Source organism: Chiloscyllium punctatum, chromosome 32 (genome assembly GCF_047496795.1).
Source record: "Chiloscyllium punctatum isolate Juve2018m chromosome 32, sChiPun1.3, whole genome shotgun sequence".
Taxonomy (NCBI): domain Eukaryota; kingdom Metazoa; phylum Chordata; class Chondrichthyes; order Orectolobiformes; family Hemiscylliidae; genus Chiloscyllium; species Chiloscyllium punctatum.
The window spans coordinates 60,364,229-60,379,186 of record NC_092770.1 but is presented as its reverse complement, the minus strand read 5'-3'; the positions used below and the strand labels follow the sequence as shown (position 1 = coordinate 60,379,186).

The 14,958-nt window shown below is 43.8% G+C and overlaps 1 pseudogene; it reads left to right on the top strand.

The window, feature by feature from the left end:
* The first annotated feature begins 13,935 nt into the window (after positions 1–13,935).
* On the top strand, positions 13,936–14,753 carry LOC140457805 (peptidyl-prolyl cis-trans isomerase B pseudogene; annotated as a pseudogene).
* Positions 14,754–14,958: the final 205 nt, after the last annotated feature.

Here is a 14,958-nt window from a genome sequence, read left to right as displayed (position 1 = left end):
TGGGGGGGTGGTTGGGTCTGGGTGGGCTGCTGTTTGGAAGGTCAGTGCAGACTTGATGGGCCAAAAAGCCTGCCCCCACACTGTAGGGATTCTATGATTCCATTGGGTAAAAGGGGGGAGTTCAGCAGAAATGTGATTCTCAACATTAAGTCACAATAAAAGTCTGTTTCTCCAATAAGTTTTGAACATTGAGATGAGAATCTGACCAGAGAGCAGTGAGAGTGCTGCACCAATGTCACATATTCTGATTCACCTACAAAAGGCGGGAAAGTGGAGTTGAGGATTCTTAGATCAGCCATGTTTTTTGCATTCATTCACAGGATGAGGCCTCTCTCTTGGACAGCATTTATTGCCCATCCCTAATTACCCAGGGGGCAGTTAAGAGTCAAACACATTCTTATGGGTCTGGAATCACATATAGGTCAGACCAGGTAAGGACGGCATTTTCCTTCCCTAAAGGACATTAGTGCACAAGATGGGTTTTTCTGACAATCAATTCATCAGCATCATCAGACACTTATTTCTAGATTTGATGTGGTGCGACTTGAACCCAGGTCCCTAGAACCTTAATTGGGTCTTTGCATTAACAGTCCAACGCTAATACTACTAGGCCATCGCCTTCCCCTGTAACCTCATTATTCACAGTCAATGATCTCATTGAGTGGCAGAGCAGACTTGATGGACTGAACGGCCTGTTCCTGGTCTTTTGCCTTATGGTCTCATGGTCTTCATTGCTGTATTTTGGAGTGTCATTGCAATATTGCTGTCTGGACAGTTTGTACACAGATAAAGTATCCTACTCCAGGTTACACCACAAACCTTTTAAGGCTCCTCACTTGTTCTCTTAGGATTCATTTACATAGCACCTGCTTGGATGATTTAATCAGATGGGCTTGGCATCATAAGTGAGGTCTGCTATCAGCTCAAGGCTCAGGCACAGTCAGTCAGCCGCTTGGTGAGGTCAGGGTCAAAGGTCTTTATTTCTACAGTCCAGGAGGTGGACCACAGTCAGTCCTGCGGGTCAGGTATAACCGGTGTAGGAAATGGTGGTCAGGGAGCTGCATGTAGATCGGTCAGCATTCTGGTCACTCATCAGTCAGAGCTGTCCATTCAATTCCTTCAGCGATATGAGCCACGGTCAGTCCTGGGGGTCAGATTGATGAAGATCAAAGCAGCCAGGGTAGTCATTGCCACGGTAAGGATAACCTGTCTGGGGATTGCAGGCATTATGCTGGGGGGGCAGGTTGGCAAAGGGGAAACTCAAGATATAACAGGAAGAGCAAGGTGATGTTCATAACCAACTATGCTACTTTGGGGTACAATGCACCATGATGTCTAAGCTGTAGGCCACAGTGAGAAGGACAGCACTCTCTGAGACAAGGTTTTATGATGGAATGATGCCAACGTCAGGGAACTTGTGGAATTGAGCACTTAAAAATCAATAGGTTTATGAATATGCACTTGTATTTACAATGACGTCCTGAGGAGCGTTTTCTTTCACTTCTTTCCCACCACGTGCACAATGAAGGGCAATTCCTGACTCCAGTGGCTAACCTGGTGCACAGCTGGGCTTTGAACATGATGCTGGGAAACTCAGGAGATCCCAGTTCCCAAAATACTTCAACCTCTGTTGTGAGGGAAGATAGGACAAGCAAGGTGCCTTGGGCCGATGGTGAACAGGTCTTGAGGTGAGTTTCTGAGTGTGAGAAATCTCGCTCGGGATCATAGAGAGAAAAACCATGAGACACACTAAAACTGCCACTTAGTCGATTTCTGATCAAAGTCAACCTGATGAGTTTCCAGCACAGGTTAGACCCAAACATGCCCATGTTTATGTTCAACATAGGTATCAGATTCTGGTTCTTACTCCTTACTTGTATCATATTTTCCAATACCACAGCCACCAGAGTGAGGTACTCTGGTCTGGCTCCTCTTAGCTCTATCTTGAGTCTAGGATCTGTCTAATTCTGAAGGTTAGAGAGCAGACCACTATTGAGTCAAAAAAGAAGAGGCACTTATGTTCGACAGCAAAGTCGTTTATTGCATACCAGCATCACACACAATTAATGTTCATCTTGTTAGGTGTAATTACCAAGAACTTTCAGAAGCTGTAGAGAATACATTTGCTCTCTTTTGCTCTTGTCCTTCTCCACCTAAATATGTGGGCCAACATTAAATTGGAGCTCAATATTACAGGAACACTCATTCCTTCAGAAACATTACCTTGGATGACAGAGCCTGGAGTCTGGTTACTAGTGGTGTGCCACAACGATCTGTTTTGGGACCACAGCTGTTTGACATTTTTATAAATGACTTAGATGCTGACATAGGTGGATGGATTAGTACATTTTCAGACAACACTAAAGTGGACAGTGTGGAAGAATGTTACAGGTTGCAGGGGGACTTGGATAAAATTCAGAATTGGGCTGAGAGGTGGCAATGCAGCTAAATGTGAGGTGATGCACTTTGGGAAGAATAACAAGAAGGCAGACTACTGGGTCAATGGAAAGATTCTTGGTAGTGTGGATGTGCAGAGGGATCTTGGAGGCCATGTGCATAGATTTCTGAAAGTTGCCACCCAGGTGGATAGTGCTGTTAAGAAGGCATACGGTGTGTTAGGGTTCATTGGCAGAGGGATTGAGTTCCGGAGCCACAATATCATGCTGCAACTATACAAAACGCTGCTGCGGCCACACTTGGAATATCGTGAACAGTTCTGGTCCCCATATTTCGGGAAGGATGTGGAAGTATTGGAAAAGGTGCAGAGGAGATTTACCAGGATGTTGCCTGATCTGGAGGGAAGGTCTTATGAGGAAAGGCTGAGAGACTTGAACCTGCTCTCATTGGAAAGAAGAAGGCTAAGGGGGGATTTGATAGAGATGTACAAGGTGATCAGAGGATTAGATAGGGTAGACAGTGAAAGTATTTTTCCTAGGATGATGATGTCAGCGTGTACGAGGAGGCATAACTACAAATTGAGGGGTGATAGATTTAGGACAGATGTCAGAGACAGGTTCTTTAGTGAGAGAGTGGTAAGGGCGTGGGATACCCAACCTGCTAATGTCGTCACCTTAGCCACATTAGGGAGATTTAAACAATCCTTAGGTAAACTCATGGATGATTTTGGGATAGTGTAGGGGGACGAGCTGATAATAGTTCACAGGTTGGTGCAACATCGAGGGCTGAAGGGCCTGTTCTGCGCTGTATTGTTCTATGTTCTATGTTCTATGTTCTATGTTCTATATATAGCCTTTGTTTCTTCCCTATACCTTCATGGGCTGTGGACATCACTAGCTGAGCCAACATTTACTAGCTGTCCCTATTTGTCCTTGAGAAGGTGGTGGTGAGCAGCCTTCTTGAACCGCTGCAGTCTGTTAAATGTGTGTTAAACACATTCAATTCAACAACATTGATGACTGTGTGTTCACCACACTCTTTTCACCAGTCTCTGGGTGGATTTCCAGCTGGATTTATAAGTGGCTATTTTATAATGCTGGCCCCTAATTCTTGTCTCACTCACAATCAGGAATAACTCATTCCAGGTAGCTTTCCCATCATTCGTTTGTGGGATTTGAGCATCAATAACAAAGCCAGAAATATTTGCCTTTCCCTTGAACTGATTGGCTTTCTAAGCCGGTTCAAAGCGCAGTTAAGAGTCAGCCACATTATTGTGGGTCTGGAGTCACATATAGGCCAGACCAGTCAAAGATGGCAGATTTCCTTCCCCAAAAGCCATTAATGAACCAGATGAGTTTTAATGTCAATTGATGGTTGTTGTTATGACCACCATCACTGAGACAGTTGTTGTATTTGAATTTAACAACTGTCAGCTACTAGTGTAGTAGGATTGGCACTCAGGTCCCCAGAACTTTAACCAAACCTGCGGGTTACTAAAATAAAAAAAAGAACTGGGGATGTTAGAAATCAGAAACAAAAACAGAAATTGGTGGAGAAACCGGGTCTGCGCTCAGGTCACGCTGCAGTTTTCCTACTGCGGTTCTAACTAATTAGTTTACAAGTTTTAAGAGGATTTGGAATACTGTGGAGGAGATACAAGAATGTATTTTTGTCAATTGATGGTGATGCGTCCACCTCAGTCAGAGAAACAATGATATTGTATCACAGGGCGTATAAAGTTACCCTTTGGCACGGCATAGTTCATTATCGTCTCCCACGATAATCCTCAACACCAGTGCCCTGCAAGGCTGTGAACTCCGTCCCCTACGTTACTCCTTATACACTCATGTCTGTTTGACCGAATTCTGCCCGAACTCCATTTACAAGTTTGCTGACGACACTGCTGTTATAGGTCAGATCTCTAACAATGACAAGACAGAGTACAGAAAAGAGATCGAGTGCTTAGTGGCATGGTTTAAAGACAACAATCTCTCCTTCACCATCAGCAAAATGAAGGAGCTGGTCATTAACTTCAGGAAGCAGAGTGGAGGGCACACCCCTGTCTGCATCAGTGGTGCTGAGGTAGAGGTGATTGAGAGCGTCAAGTTCCTGGGAGTGACAATCACCAACAATCTGTCCTGGCCCACCCACATTGGCCTGATGGTCAAGAATACACGGCATTGCCTCTACCTCCTCTGGAGACTGAGGAAATTCAGCATGTCCTCAATTACTTACCAATTTTTATAGATGCACCATAGAAAGCATCCTACCTGGATGCATCACAGATTGTCATAGCAACTGTTCTGCCCAAAACTGCAAGAAACTGTAGAGAGTGATGAACACAGCCCAGTTCATCAGGCAAACCAGCCTTCCATCCACTGACTCCGTCTACACTTCCGGCTGCCTCGGGAAAGCAGTCAACATAATCGAAGACCCCTCCCATCCCGGTTATACCCTCTTCAACCCTCTTCCTTTGGGCCAAAGGTAGAAAAATTTATCTGCACATACTCAAGAACAGCTTCTTCCCCGCTTTGAATGGACCTCTTTAAATGTTAACGTTGATCTCTCTCTGCAACTTGTAAAGCTCCCCTGCTAATTAAACCTGCAATTCAGAAAAGACGCAACCCGTGATGTAATCTGTTAAAATTCAAGAGGCAAGGAACTATTCTTAAAAGTCACTATTTAAAGTAAAAATTAACAACTTTAATTTTTAAAGTTCAGCAGAGTATAATTAATTAACAACAAGTTTTGGAAAGAAATCAGAGGGATAGAATTTATGAATATTTCGCGAAGCATAGTGTGATTATGGCTTTGTGAGGGGCAGGTCATGCCTCACAAGTCTTATTGAGTTCTTTGAGGAGGTGACACAACAGGTTGATGAAGGTCGAGCAGTGGATGTGGTGTACAAGGACTTCAGCAAGGCATTTGATAAGGTTCTCCATGGTAGGCTCGTTCATAAAGTCAGGAAGTATGGGATACAGGGAGATTTGGCTACCTGGATTCACAATTGGTTGGCTGACAGAAGGCAGAGAGTGGTTGTAGATGGAAAGTATTCTGCCTGGAGGTCAGTGTTGAGTGGAGTCCTGCAGGGCTCTGTTCTTGGGCCTCTGCCCTTTGTAGTTTTTATGAATGACTTGGACAAGGAAGTTGAGGGGTGGGTTAGTAAATTTGCAGATGACACAAAGGTTGGCGGTGTCGTTGATAGTATAGAGGGCTCCTGCAGGCAGTAGCAGGATATCGAGTTTAAGAACCACAAGGTTTTGCTGCAGCTCTACAAGTCCCTGGTGAGACCACACTTGGAATATTGTGTCCAGTTCTGGTCGCCCTACTATAGGAAAGATACAGAGGCTTTGGAGAGGGTGCAAAGAAGGTTTACCAGGATGCTGCCTGGACTGGAGGACTTTCCTTATTAAGAAAGGTTGAAAAAGCTTGGGCCTGTCTGTCTGGAGAGAAGGAGGAAGAGAGAAGACCTGATTGAGGTGTACAAAATAATGAGAGGAATTGATAGCAGTCAATAGCCAGAGACTTTTCCCCAGCGCAGGATTGACGGGTACGAGGGGTCATTGATTTAAGATATTAGGGGAAAGCTAATAGAGGGGACATCAGAGAGTTCCTTATGCAGAGAGTTAGGAATTCATGGAATACGTTGCCAGCAGTGATGGTGGATGTACAGTCATTAGAGACTGCTGGACATGCACATGGAGAGCAGTGAGTTGAGGGGTGAATAGATTAAATTATTATATTTTACATTAGGATTAAACCTTGGCACAACATTGTGGGCCAAAGGGCCTGTTCTGTGCTGCACCTTTCTATGTTCTGTGCTCAAATTACTCACAACCCCTTTCTCTAACCTATCGTTTACTTTCCCACAACAATACTGGTCCAATAAATCCCTGAATAAGACTTACAGAAAAATTCAAATTTCAAAATCAAATTTCAAAACCAGCCAGCAGTTGAATCTTCTCGTGGTATCTTCCTCTGTAGATTTGCTCTCCGGGTCAGTGTTGATGTTTTTCCTCTGTGCAAACTCCTTCTCCAGACAGGTACTTCTCAGAGAGTTGTCACTATCTCTGTTGGCCTTTTGGCAGTTCTCCTCCAACTGTTCAATTTTTTTTCCGATTTTATACCCCAAAGCATCAGATTGTTTCACTTGTTTTAATATTGTCAAAATACCAAATTCAAACGTGATTGGAGTTTAGTATCTTGGGGCATAATTTAAACTGATTGGCTGAATTTGGATTTGGTTTTGTCTCATAGCAACCCAGGTACTGCTAGCTATTGGTCCAAATGTGACATCGTAAATTCTCAAGTACTCTGTGTGCTTGCTAAGCCCTTTAACTCTCTTAAAGGTACAGTACCCCTTACACCTTCAGAACAACCTTCTCAGCAGCGGTAACACTATGTCCTGCACTCTGCTCCATTGCTTTGATGCACTAGTACAGTTGGTTCTGATATAATACAATAGCGCTGTTCTTGCGTGATCATGTGTTATAAGAAAATCGTGCAATAGCCGCACCATTTAATCTAATGGGGTCAGAACTGCATTATAGCCAATGCAGGTAAGGAAAGTTCATGTTCAACAAATAATGGTCTAAATTCTTCAATCATGTTAAAGCCAATTTACATTGAAGAAACAGATGTTATAACAGAACCGACTGTATGGCACAATCTGTCTATAAAGCACAGAGACAATGCTTTTCACTGTACCTCGGTACACATAACAGTAATAAATCAAACCAAATCAAATTCTGCCTCATTTAATTATTCCCAATGACTCCAATGTTCTTGGCTCTACTCCTATAGCTGAAGGATCTCGGAATACTGTTCACTCTTTATATGAGAAAGAAACCTTCCTTCATTGCTGTTCCAAAGCCCGAATGAAACTTATAAGGGTAGAATTTCCTCTTCCCAAAAGGTGGTGGGACAGACTGTGGGAAGGGGCAATGTTCAAATGGTTCACACTGCCAGGATACCTTGCTCCTTCTCACCTGCTTGTGAAGACAGTAGCATGTTGGTAACTTCAGCGGCCCAGTCAGAGGAATACTCTAGAAGCCTAGGTTCAAATCTCATCATGGCAACTGGTGAGATTTGAATTGTGTTAATAAATCTGGAATACTTAACGTCAGTGATGGTGATCACAGAACTATCATTGATTGCTGTATAAAAGTCATTAGCAGAGTAGACACATTTGTATCATTTTCTTTACATCTCTATCTTCCCCTCACCATCATTAGCAACACCTTTGTCTATTACTCTGAGCAGTCTTGCCATCTGCTCCATTTGCTCCTCCTCCCATTCAGTTTACAATATTAAAAAGAACATACTTTTCCAGCCCCTTTTGTTTCTGAAGAACAGTCACATCAGACCTGAAACGTTAACTCTGCCTTAATCTCCAATGATATTGCCAGTTTCTATAGCTCTTTCTGCTTTAAATTCAGATCTCCAGCATCCAAAGTATTTAGAATTAGAATTAGAACGTGAATTAGAATTAGAAATACACTTTATTGTCATGTATACTCAAGTGCACAGATATAAGAGAACAATGGAAAGTGTAAACATTTGCTATTCCCAGCACCATCTTAAGTACAAAGGTACCTAAGTATAAAATCTTAGGTGTAAATGAGAAAAATAAAGAAATAAAGTTAAAAGTATCATTTCACTTTTATCCATCTGATTCATTAATGTCCTTTGGGGAAGGAAGTCCTTACCCAGTCTGGCCAGCATGTGACTACAAATTTGTTGATTGTTAATTGCCCTCTGAAGTGTCTTAGCAAACCACTTAGTTTAAGGGCAATTAGGGATAACCAATAAATGCTGCTCTTGCCAATGACACCACATCACATGAAGGAAATGTGAAGTCCAGGGTTGACCTTCCTGACTTGCCATCAATTAAGACCCTGAAGTCGTGACTAAATGCCCACTTATGGGCCACAGCCCACCACTAGCTGATTTCCCATCTTTCCAGCAGGCAGAAAAAAATGGCTGCTTTCCCAAAAGTGAAACCAGGACGATCTGCCCAATGGGTTTGCAATGACTGTCGATGGGAAATTTGGGGCATAGTTGGAAGGTTAGTTGGAGAAATCCGCTCCAGTGTCCTTGCTTCCTGTCCCTTCTGCCAAGTGCACTCACAATGCTGGAGGGAAAGAAACACTGACTGTCCTCATTGGTTCAGTTCCTTCATTCTGTGCTCTCTCAATTCCCAGTGACTGATGATTGGGTCGCAGCTTCTGGCAAGGTCAGTATCAAGTCTCTTGATAGGCTGAGAGGTGTCTGATCAGAGCTTGAATGGTTAGGCATTCTGGTATGTGTGGGCAGGGCGCTGTATTGGTTCATCTGAAGACATCTGCCCATCTGCTCTTACTTCAGGAAAGATCCTCTCTATTTCACTTTGACTGGATCAAAGAACTATTTTACAACAGAGAGAGGCCATTTGGCCAATGGTAACCACCTGGCTGCTACAATCAAGCAGCAGCTCCCCCCTTTTTAACCCCCTCGTGGTTGTTCACAGCAAATTTTATGATTTCTTCTGAGCATGCAGCCAACACACTTCAAATAAAACATAGCTCATTCAAAAATGAAGGAGCCAATTGCCAAGATATCGTTGAGTAAAGGAATAAAGCCTTTTACGACCTGCTAACTCCGAAAACAAGTAATACACTCTCATGAGTATTGATAACACAGTTAAATGGGACAAGAAAAATAGCAAAGTTGCAACACCTTCTAAGTGCTTCAGGTATTAGGTTCTTAACCAGGGACCACAGTTACTTAATGATTGACAGGTATCCTTGTAACTTGTTTATTTTCCCAATTTGCTTTTTCACTAAAAGCTTTATTCCAAGGTAAGGAGAGAAAGACACACAGAAACAGAAAGGGTTGTCCTCCTCGTTTAGGATTTTTTCCCTTGTCTCTGCTCTTCTACTCAAAAAAAATCAGCTGCTGAAATATAGTTTGCTGAGCATTCCTGAGTTTAGCTCCATTGGTTTTCTGAGCTGGCTAATTGGCAGGTGTACCTTTCATCTCCCAAATTGTGAAACCACCACCTGAAGCAAAAGCTGCGAATTTCTTGATGCGAATTCAATTGGTTGGTTTTGATAACTTTCAATAAAAATAGTAGTGCCAGCGTAGACGACTTTGTTTACTGCATATGGGTCTTTTAGTACTTGTCTCAATCTGTGATGAGGTGACCACTGCAGCCATTTTAGTTCCATTTCTGTTCCTTTTCAAAAACAATTTCGAAATAACTCCACAGAGACTGGTATCCTGTCACCAAAGCATCCCTTATTTACATGTGGACAATCTTTGACACTGATCTGGCTCCCTTAGAGCCAGCTCCCAGAGTGAACAGAACCTCTGACATTTCTGTTTTTTGTTTCTTTTCTCTTTGAAGAACAACAAGTGCCGTAAATCTTTATTTATATTCCACCACCAGGAAGAAAGGAAAGACCACAGTGGCAAGTGACAAGCACTGCCCTTCTCGGCAAAGGGCAGTGCTGTGTGATCAAACAGTGAAGGGGAGAGCAGGGATTAAATCAAAATAGAATTGGAGGGGGAAATAACACACTCCACCCCCTGCGGCGCCCACCTCTCCCTGAACAACTCCAGGGTGTTGGTGGACACCGCATGTGCCTTCTTTAGGGACACCTGGGCTCGACACTGCTGTTTTGTTTTTAGGTCAGACACTACAGTTTATTTTTTTTTCCCCCTGACACTCCTGTTTTTTGTTGTTTTATTCACAGGACCTATGTTGTGTGTGTGCAGGTGTGAGACACAGTGAAAGGCACAAGGTGAACGAATCTTTATTCGATTTCCACCACCAGGATGAAAGGAAAACACCCGAGTGGCCAGTGACAAGCACTGCCCTTCACATCAAAGGGCAATACTGTGTGATCAAACAGTGAAGGGGAGGGTAAGGACTAAATCAAAATAGAGTTGGAGGGGGAAATAATACACTCCACTCCCTGCGGCGCGCACCTCTCCCTGAACAACTCCAGGGTGTTGGTGGACACCGTATGTGCCTTCTTTAGGGACACCTGGGCTCGACACTGCTGTTTATTTTTTTCTCTTTTTTTTATTTTTGTGAAGGGGAGGGTAGGGACTAAATCAAAATAGAGTTGAATCTCCTGTTAATTTTTTTTCATCCCCTGTTTATATTTTTTTTTTCTTTTTTCTTCTTTTTTTTTAAACCCCCACACTACCGCCTAAGTGCGGTAGTGCTTATTTTTATTCCCCAGCACCCATAGTGTGTGTGTGTGTGTGCAGGTGTAAAACACAGTGAAGGACACAAAGTGCGCGAATCTTTATTCAATTTCCACCACCAGGAAGATATGAATAACACCCGAGTGGCCAGTGACAGGCACTGCCCTTCAAACCACAGGGCAATGCTGTGTGATCAAAACAGTGAAGGGGAGGGTAGGGACTAAATCAAAATAGAGTTGGACGGGGAAATAATACACTCCACTCCCTGCGGCGCCCACCTCTCCCTGAACGACTCCAGGGTGTTGGTGGACACCGTATGTGCCTTCTTTAGGGACACCTGGGCTCGACACTGCTGTTTATATCTGTCAGTCAGGGCTCCCTGATTGGACCAGATAAACAGCCTGGTACTGATATTCTATGAGGTCTACCTGGTTGACCCTGTTACAATCACTGCTAATTTAGTCAGTGAAATATCTCAGTGTTGGAATTAAATGATGGAGGTTAAAATTCGATGGCTGGGAATTACCATTATCATAACTTGGATCTTTGGGAGAACTCCAATTAGTCTAAGACCCCCAGCACTTCCTCTCAAATTGAATGATTTATTGTCACATGCAGTTCAAAAAACAAATATATTGAAAAGTGTTAAGTGTCACCTTGCTCTGGCACCATTTGAATTACTGAATATACTGAAAGACATTACAAAAGTAGAGTTTATCTTTCTCTCCCCTTCTTGTTCCTCCCCCGTTTGACATCAGCTGGATACTTAACATTCGCCTGTCCCTGTGTTTTTTGTTTTTGCCACGGTTTACCTATTATTTACTTATCTTTGCTACTTAACTCTGTGATCTGCCTGTATTGCTCACAAGACAAAGCTTTTCACTGTGCCTCGGTACACGCGACAATAAATTCAATTCAATTCAATTCAATTCAACTCAGTCTCAGTAATGGCCTCTTGGTATCGGTTACAGGCCTCTGTTGTGGCCACTTCAGTGACTGCTGCGTCTGAGCTGGAGCTGTGAGCCAATTATCATACCTTTGGAGACCCAACCAATGTCCATCTAGACAATACCACCAGACCTCAGTTGCAGTGGTCCTGTAGACCAGTGAGCCTGATGTTGGTAGTGGGCAAGTTGTTGGAGGGAATCCTGAGGACAGGATGTACATGTATTTGTAAAGGCAAGGACTGATTAGGAATAGTCAACATGGCTTTATGTGTGGGAAATCATGTCTCACAAACTTGATTGAGTTTTTTGAAGAATTAACAAAGAGGATTGATGAGGGCAGAGCAGTAGATATGATCTATACGGACTTCATTAAGGCATTTGACAAAGTTCCCCATGGGAGACTGGTGAGCAAGGTTAGATCACATGGAATACAGGTAGAGCTCACCATTTGGATAGAACTAGCTCAAAGGTAGAAGACAGAGGGTGGTGGTGGAGGGTTGTTTTTCAGACTGGAGGCTTGTGACCAGTGGAGTGCCACAAGGATCGGTGCTGGGTCCACTACTTTTTGTCATGTATGTAAGTGATTTGGATGGGAGCATTAGAGGTATAGTTAATAAGTTTGCAGATGACATCAAACTTAGAGGTGTAGTGGACAGCAAAGAGATTACAATGGGATCTTGATCAAATGGGCCAATGGGCTGAGAAGTGGCAGTTGGAGTTTAAATTAGGTAAATGCGATATGGACTTATACACTTAATGGTCAGGTCCTAGGGAGTGTTGCTGAACAAAGAGACCTTGGAGTGCAGGTTCATAGCTCCTTGAAAGTGGAGTCGCAGGTAGATAGGATAGTGAAGAAGGCGTTTGGTATGCTTTCCTTTATTGGTCAGTGTATTGAGTACAGAAATTGGGAGGTCATGTTGCGGCTGCACAGGACATTGGTTAGGCAACAGTTGGAATATTGCATGCAATTCTGGTCTCCTTCCTATCGGAAAGATGTTGTGAAACTTGAAAGGGTTCAGAAACGATTTACAAGGATGTTGCCAGGATTGGAGGATTTGAGCTATAGAGAGAGGTTGAATAGGCCAGGGCTGTTTGTCCTGGAGTGTCAGAGGCCGAGGGGTGACCTTATAGAGGTTTATAAAATTATGAGGGGCATGGATAGGGTAAGTAGGCAAAGTCTTTTCCCTGGGGTGAGAGAGTCCAGAACTAGAGGGCATAGGTTTAGGGTGAGAGGGGAAAGATATAAAAGAGACATAAGGGGCAACGTTTTCATTCAGAGGGTGGTACGTGTTTGGAATGAGCTGCCAGAGGAAGTGGTGGAGGCTGGTACAATTGCAACATTCAAAAGGCATTTGGATGGGTATGAGTAGGAAGGGTTTGGAGAGATATGGGCTGTGTGCTGGCAGGTGGGACTAGATTGGGTTGGGAAATCTGGTCGGCATGGATGAATTTGAATGAAGGGCCTGTTTCCATGCTGTACATCTCTATGACTCTATGACAATGACACTGACGCTGACACTCGCTCAGGTGCCTGGGCCGAGCTGCTGATTTAGAGCCTTGGCTCAGCCTGCAGGTCTGGGCTGAGTGATTCAACCCGAGACCTATTCCTTACCTGGGGAGAGTGCCTAAGCTGGTGTGGACCTGCATTCGCCTCATCACTACCACCGGCCACCTTCTCCTTTACCTTTCACTCAGCCTCAACCACCTCCTCTCTCCTTGTTGCCATCTTACTTGGCCATCTTTTCTACAACATGCTGTCCCCTCCCCCTCACCCAGTGCTGGAATTGGAAGAGGGGGGAGAAGGGGAGTTTACTGAGCATCTCTGTACCCCGCCGAGAATATTTCTATTTCTTGGCTTCTGGTACCCTTTAAGGGTGATCAAAGACGAAATCCTTTGATATCAGAGATCAAACCCTCCAGAATAAATGAAGCTCAGCCATCTAAAAATGCTAACTATCCATTCACCGTTTATGCATTCAAATGAAGGTGCTGAACTCTCTCTCTCTTCCCCTCTCTGTCTCTCTGTCTCTCTCTCTCTGTCTCTCTCTCTCTCTCTCTCCTTTGGTTGTCAAATTATGTGATAACTGACTATTGATCAACTGTAATTTCCAATTGGGGAAGATCAACCCAAGGATGCTAATAAGACTACAGGGATTAATCGAACTGCAGGTCCTAATGAGCTAGTTTTAATCCTATTGTCATTTATCTCTCCTAGGGAAGTTTATGCTTATCAAGGAAAGGGATATTAATAGTGTGTTTTCTGATTCAGATTTCCAAGAGGTGTATCAATTACTGTCGGATGAGGAATAATGAAGAGTTAAGCTCCCTCCCAATACCACTACTGCAATGCGTCTCAACTCCAGGTGCATCAACTAGCTGCCCCTGTGGTGTCCGGATGTGTGTCTCCCGCTGGAAGATGAAGGTGCTGGTGCCTGCAGCTGCACTCCTCATCACCGCATTCAGTCTCCTCCTGCTGCCCGGGACCTCGCAGGCCGAGGAGAGGAAGAAAGGCCCGAAAGTCACCCTCAAGGTGTATTTTGATATTAAGGTTGGGGATGAGGATGCAGGCCGTATCGTGATTGGGCTTTTTGGAAAAAACTATCCCATAGACGGTTGAGAACTTCGTTGCTCTAGCTTCAGGGGAGAAAGGATTTGGATACAAAAACAGCAAATTCCACTGGATTATCAAAGGTTTTATGATCCAAGGAGGAGACTTCACCTGTGGGATCGCACTGGTGGGAAGAGTATCTATGGTGACCGCTTCCCTGATGAAAACTTCAAGCTGAAACACTATGGTCCAGGCTGGGTCAGCATGGCCAATGCTGGCAAAGACACCAATGGCTCCCAGTTCTTCATCACAACCGCCAAGATGAGTTGTCTCAATGGGAAACATGTGGTCTTTGGAAAACTGATTGAAGGAACGGATGTTGTTGACAAAGTTGAGCAATTATTGCCAAACGACCGAGACAAACGACTGCAGGATGTAGTCATTGCAGATTGTGGCAAGATTGAGGTGGAGACACCGTTTGCTGTTGCCAAAGAGTGAGCTGCAGCCACTTGGCTTACAGCTGGGAGAATCCTGTTTACCATTATCCTGATCCTGGGCTTCCAGGCTGTGAAGATATCCAAACATTCCAGACTCTCTGGTTCTTCTTGGGTTTGTAAAAAGTACACAGCATTAATAAACATGGTTGGTTTTCTAGTGAAACAAAAGTCAACTAGCTGCCCCTGGACGTGATAGACTGGACCCCTAACTGCTCTCTGTCTGACGATGACCGAGTGATCATGATCGGCATGGATAAGATAAATAGACAAGGTCTTTTCTCTAGGGTAGGGGAGTCCAAAACTAGAGCATATAGATTTAGGGTGAGATGGGAAAGATTTAAAAGGGTCATAAGGGGCAACTTTTTCATGAAGA